The 7500-nt window shown below is 30.9% G+C and overlaps 1 protein-coding gene across 1 annotated transcript in view; it reads left to right on the top strand.

The window, feature by feature from the left end:
* The window catches only part of LOC137651889 (uncharacterized), a 531410-nt gene that overhangs the window by 334998 nt on the left and 188912 nt on the right, over nt 1-7500 (top strand). The window lies entirely within an intron of this gene.

Raw genomic sequence — 7500 nt, 5'->3', positions numbered from 1 at the left:
TAATGAAATAAATAAATGATGAGAATAAATTAACAATATATCATTCTAAAAACAGTAACAGCGTCAAAACAGATATGGCCAATATAAACTATTAACAACGTCAAAAACAGATATGTCATATATAAACAATAAAAAGACTCATGTCAGCCTGGTCAACATAAAAACAATTGCTCCTACTTTGAACTTTTGAAGTTCTACAGATTCAACTACCCGATTAGGAAGATCATTCCACAACTTGGTAACAGCTGGAATAAAGCTTCTAGAATACTGTGTAGTATTGAGCCTCATGATGGAGAAGGCCTAACTATCAGAATTAACTGCCAGCCTAGTATTACGAACAGGATATAATATGCCCACATATCACGATATCTTATTCAAAGTTTATTATAGTAAGAATGTTTACTTCGGAAGCTGATATGGCTCACAAATGTGACTTTTTTCCTTTTGCCATTTCTATAATTCATTAAGATTTTTCTATAAACTTTTATTGGATTTGGGATACGAAATAGATATATTTATCACTACCTGGAATTTTCAATGATGAAATACAATCATGTCGGTAAGATTGTTATTGTTCTCTCTCTCTCTCTCTCTCTCTCTCTCTCTCTCTCTCTCTCTCTCTCTCTCTCTCTCTCTCTCTCTCTCTCTCTCATCCATAAATTTAAGTGACCTTCTATTTACTGCTTACATATTTTATCTAGGGAAACGGTAAATATAATTGTGTGACAAGCTGGGAAAGTAATGAGATTTCTTGGTCACCTATACGCTTTAAAATGAATACTTCATTCACTCTCTTAATTGTTCTATCTACCTTGATTACTTTTTTTTTTATAGAGAAGCTACCAAAAAAAAAAAATCCATGAGTTATTCTGTATTGCATAGTTGCATTATTTCAAGTTTCAGTCAACACAAAACATATCAATCAATTCCTCTTGGTTTTAGCTTTTGGTAGCACAGAAAAATTGGGACGATAGTCCTACCGAAATTAAAGGGGATAGGCCTACGCAATTCCTATTTGAAGATTCATTGCCGTATGCAGCTAAATTTTGAAGTAATTACCTGTAAAAACGAGCAAATAAACTCTGCTAGGAATGTAATAAAATTCAACCAAATATTTTAAGCCCGCATGAATGTGTCACATATACGGTATGGAATAACCACCGGGTTATTTTGATATTTCATTACACGTTACTTTATTAATATTAACATCGAAATGCTAACGTAGTATTTGGCCTTTGGACGCAATAAAAGTTTTAATAATTTCTCACTACATTTGCCAGGACATGATAGTTTGTATTAGATTTATAGATTTTTGGCCATAAGCGGCCGTATCCCCTTTAACAAGGGAGAAAATATCCGCAGTTGGAGTATTTAATATAAAAAAAAAAAGTACATAAGTGTATGAGAGTAGAAAACTAAAAAGTGGATGCAGCTAGGTGTAAAGCGTTAGGTGTTACTAATGGTGCTAGTCCACATGAGGAAATTATTTTTGTCATCTTCATTTTGGCGTTCTAATATTTATTGACATATTTACTGAGACCTGGTAACAGCAACCCGTTAACAGACTAAATTCTGCTTTTAATTCAAACAAATTTAAACACTTATGATATATAACATTAATGAATAAAACACCATGTCGTGTCTTCAGCTGAAGAGGAACTTTGAAAATAGTGCAAAAGCTCCTATTTTTAAATATACAACGCATATAATTGCGGATTTTAATACCCAATAACATAAATACTGATATGTGCATAAGGATGTTTGCAAATATCAGTTAACTCCAGGTTTCAGATGCTTTTTTTGCTTATCTTGGAATTAGGGAGAATCAGAGGAACCTAACAATGAGGACCCCTTGGTTTACAGTAACGAAACAAATCTGCCTTATTGAGAGATGAACCTGGAGAATAAGCTGCAGAGCCTACACGCATACAAAGCCTAAATAGAGGATGATGTGCGGTGGTAGCCGACGTCGAATCTATTGTCTTACTCCTTAAACCAGTGGGGCCACTATGGTTGACCCGAAATGACTGAGCGCTGCTTGTTTACTGGACAGTGATGTATGCATTCCACTCCACATGTCTCCCGTGGCATACATTGACCTGTTGCGAGCTATTAATATCTATCTGCGTGACAAGAGGCTTATTTGTCTGCTCGTTTGTTTGCCTGCGCAGTCTGGTTCTGTCTCGCTATTTTGCGAGAGACCGAAGACTGATTTATTGACGGCCAGAACGTTGGTTCGGTTCGCTTTCGTTATGGACGCAGATACAAACACACCCACAAATTGGAAGACTTACGAGACATACTACTGAGAAGCAGTAGTGAAAGCGTTTAGAAACTTGTGGTATCAATCGCTATTTAGGACAATGTTAATTTAATTATTACAGAGGGTTGAATATAAGTAATTTAAGGGAATGAATAGACAAATAAAGATCTCAATGTATTAATGAATGGAATTAGATAGAGAAAGTAAAAAAGGGAACATAAAATACGTAAATACGATGCTTGACACGTAACGTGGGTTCGAAACCCAAAATGACTGTTAGAATGAGATTACAGGGAATGAAAAGGTTAAACTACACATTTGAAAACAAAATTTGCCACATTGCAATTTGAACTGTAAGGAATTAGTTCGCCAAGCGTTTTTAATCTAATAATGTCATAATAAGAAGGGTAATTATCCTCTCTAGAGCTTTCGGGATAATGTTATGTTAAATTCAACCTAATTCTAATGTCTGTTGAAACTTGTGTTTTAAGAAAATGCATAAATGTAAAATTTTGGCAGCTTAGAGAAAGCCATACGACTCAAATTATGATGGTTGATAGAAATATATGACTTGATTCTTAAGATTTAATATCTTGTATATGTTTGTGTATGTTATGCAAAACTAATTTTGACCAGAATCGACATATATATATATATATATATATATATATATATATATATATATATATATATATATATATATATATACATATATATAAATATATTATATATATAAATAAATAAATAAATATATATATATATATATATATATATATATATATATATATATATATATATATATATATATATATATATATATATACTATATATATATACATATATATAAATATATCATATATATAAATATATATATATATATATATTTATTTATTTATATATATAATATATTTATATATATGTATATATATATATATATATATATATATATATATATATATATATATATATATAGTGTGTGTGCACATACACACAAAAAGTGGGTAAAATATAACCTCCATCCAACTTCGTTGGCGAGGGTGATAGAAATATAGGACTTGATTCTTAAGATTTAATATCTTGTATACGTTTGTGTATGTTATGCAAAACTAATTTGACCAGAATCGACATATATATATATATATATATATATATATATATATATATATATATATATATATATATATATATATATATATATATATATATACATATATATACATATATATGCACATACACACAAAAGAGGGGGTAAAACATAACCTCCTTCCAACTTCGTTGGCGGAGGTGAAAAGAACGGTTGCAGGATACACTAAAAAGTTCCATACGAAACATAGTTTGTTTTGTTAAAAGCAAGGTGGCAATGTATAAACGGACAGATACATGGAACGGGATATATGGCGTGAAAGACGTATAGGGAAACAAGGGTCTTGATATCCAGTAAGCACAGGAGATTGATTGATTGATTAGGAGTTATCTGGCATCCTGAAAGCGCAGGAGAGCATAATTAAAAAGAGGTTAACATTCTGCCGAAAATTTTTCCGAAATTTTTTTTGAAAATTTCGGTCGATTTTCGGGCCGAAAATTTTTCCGAAAATTTTTTTGAAAATTTTGGTCGATTTTCGGGTGAAAACGGGACAGAGTATCCAGCCAATGATTCGAGATGGAATAATATACACATTATACAACACTAAATTAAAGTGATAAAAAACTGCTATTGATAAACAAAAATTCTACTTAAGAAACTTATTATTCTCAAAAACATTTAAAGCCTAAAATTAGAAAAACTCAAAATCTGGCGTTTTGGGGGTTTAAATAAAACAAAAGTTATATAGAAATAAAAATCTTAATTATGAAACTTGTTCTTCTCAAAAACGATATATTCCTAAAAAGAAAGAAACTCAAAATCTGAAGTGTTGGGGGTTAAGAAAAAAAAATTAACTGCTATACAGAAGTAAAAATTATATTCATGAAACTTATTATTCTCAAAAACATTAAACTCCAAATAATAAAAAAAAATCAAAATATGGCGTGTTAGGGGTTTAAATAAAAAACTTGCATAGAAATAAAAATTCTATCTAAGAAACTTGTTCTTCACAAAAGCGCCAAAATCCTAAAATAAAAACAGACTCAAAATCTGACACGTAGAGAAAGATGTTTGATGAATTGTTAAGGAGTGTTCTATGTTAAAGGTACTGGAGATTTATGTGGTGAAAGTGTTACTAAAGAAAGGCCTCATCAACGATTCAGCAACAGAAACATTAATGTGGCAATGTTTTGTGTTGTGTAGTCTTTTCCTGTCACCCAATGTTGGGAGATAACAGCTCAATGTTGATAAAAATGTGTGTATGTATGTATATATGTAGGTATGTATGCATATAAATAAATATATATATATATATATATATATATATATATATATATATATATATATATATATATATATATATATATATATTGTTTGAGGCCATTTGCGTCAACAGGCGTAGGAGATGATGATGATGATGATGATGATGATGATGATGATGAAAATATATATATATATATATATATATATATATATATATATATATATATATATATATATATATATATATATGTATATATATACATATATACATATGCATATATATACTGTATATATGTATATGTATGTATGTATATACAGTATATATATATATATATATATATATATATATATATATATATATATGAATGGTGTGCTCCCGCATTTTAGAGAGAGAGAGAGAGAGAGAGAGAGAGAGAGAGAGAGAGAGAGAGAGAGAGAGAGAGAGAGAGAGAGAGAGAGAGAGAAACCCAAGCTATAATTCATTAATCCGAGAACCTGGTCAAGCCTTTTGAGCCCAATCTAAACTCCAACTACGAATACATGATTCGAATATTGGAAACACTTTGGCTTCCTTCAGCCACCGACGATGCATCGTCCATCAATGATTAACTCCGCAAAGCTGTTCACGATGTTAATCTTGTTTCGATCACTTGAGCCGAATCTGGTTTGGAGATTCCCCTTTGCAGAGACGTCATTTTGGAGCTTCCTTTGAAAAGTTGGTGTATTGGTCAAGGTAAACACGTTCATTAGAGGTGTGGGGTTTGTTGGTTTATACATATATATATATATATATATATATATATATATATATATATATATATATATATATATATGTATATATGTATATATACATGTATATATGTATGTATATGTATATGTATATACGTTCATTAGAGGTGTGGGGTTTGTTGGTTTATACATATATATATATATATATATATATATATATATATATATATATATATATATATATATATATATATATATATATATATGTATATATGTATATATACATGTATATATGTATGTATATGTATATATATATATACATATAAGTCATATATATATATATATATATATATATATATATGCACATGGAGAGAGAGAGAGAGAGAGAGAGAGAGAGAGAGAGAGAGAGAGAGAGAGAGAGAGAGAGAGAGAGAGAGAGAGAGAGAGAGAGGGCTGGAAATGGATGCATTAAGTACTACTGTTACTACTACTACTACTGCTACTACTAACAATCAAATATATATCTGCATATAAAAAACTTATATACACATACATGTGTATGTATCAAAAGGAAATTGGAAAAGCAAACAAACTAACTTCCCAAGGAGAATCAGCCAATTGCAGAAGACAACAAAACAAATTGTGATAAGCAGCCATGGTAAGTACCAGAAAAATAAAAAATTATAGAAAAAAAAAAGAATTTGCAGCATGTTTGATCAAAGTCAACTATTGGATTTATTAGCTCAATCCATAATTGGATTGCTCCGTAATTGTTTTAAGGGGTAGCCGTTATCAAACAAAGGAACAAAAGGGGGTCTTTCCTCTCTCCTCTCCTCCCAGCCTGACGAGGGTGTCAGCCGAGTTTGGCTGGTACTGCTAAGTAAAAAGAAGAAATCTGATTGAGATATCATGTCAATGGCTTTTGTTATAAGACTTTATGGACACCCTGTATAATGTCTGTACTTGTATATGAATATGTATCATTATGAGTATTCGCTCATCTTATTCTCACGATCTTCAGAATTTATGAGCGATTACGAGTTTATTTATTTCATTGGTTTTATAAATACCAGCACTTTTATATGACTAACTACTGCGCTGTAATAGTTCAGTGGATACTTTCCTCTTGTTAAGGGTAGAAGATACTCTTTGGCAATGGTAAGCAGGTCTTCTAGGAGAAGGGCACTCCAAAATCAAACCGTTGTTCTCTAGTCTTGGGTAGTGCCATAGCCTGTGTAATATGGTCTTCCACTGTCTTGGGTTAGAGTTCTCTTGCTTGAAGGTACACTCGGGCACACTGTTCTTTCTTAGTTTTCTTCCTCTTGTTTTGTTAAAGTTTTTATAGTTTATATATAGATATTGATTTCAATGTTGTTACTTTTCTTAAAATATTTAATTTTGCTTTGTTTTCTTTCCTCACTGGGCTATTTTCTCTGTAGGAGTCCCCGGGCTTATATCATCTTGCTTTTCAAACTAGGGTTGTAGCTTAGCAAGTAATAATAATAATAATAATAATAATAATAATAATAATAATAATAATAATAATAATAAACCAAATAACACTTCTCCAGTAGAATACTCATAGTATGGAGTATTACGAAATAGAAGTCAACAGAACTTAGAAAAAGACGAGAAACGGGGACGTTTCTTGGAAATCTTATACACGGAACTCGATCGTTTTTGGCAAAACAAGCTTCTTAACATTGAAATAAATAAAGGAAATTTGATAGAACAGCAGGGAACCCTAGAAAATTCCTTCTTTAATAAGCTTCTATTCCTTATTTGGATTTCAACTCCATTTCTCATTGATTTAGAATAAACTACATATTTAGTGCTATTTGGATGATGGTGTATTAGGGGAAGATCTAAATACTAAGGATAGTTAGTATTATGAAAAATATTATACCACACGAACAAGGAATCAATTGAACGCCAGTTCTAAAGATTGATATTCAAATAAAGAATAATTAGATTAACTTTTTGTTTGACAGTTTGAGATGAGATTCAGCAGTACAAAATTCACTGTAAGCTGATCGCTCGATCGGGAAAGTTTAAAATAGCAGGAAAAGCTGGAGGCACGCGTGGTAATAGCAATTTCACCCTTAAAATACTTGCTGGAGTCTGACGCCACTATTACTGAAGGTTGGAATTGAAAATGTAC

Source organism: Palaemon carinicauda, chromosome 13 (assembly GCF_036898095.1).
Source record: "Palaemon carinicauda isolate YSFRI2023 chromosome 13, ASM3689809v2, whole genome shotgun sequence".
Lineage (NCBI taxonomy): Eukaryota > Metazoa > Arthropoda > Malacostraca > Decapoda > Palaemonidae > Palaemon > Palaemon carinicauda.
The sequence above is the reverse complement of the archived record's forward strand: the minus strand, read 5'-3'. Positions and strand labels throughout refer to the sequence as shown.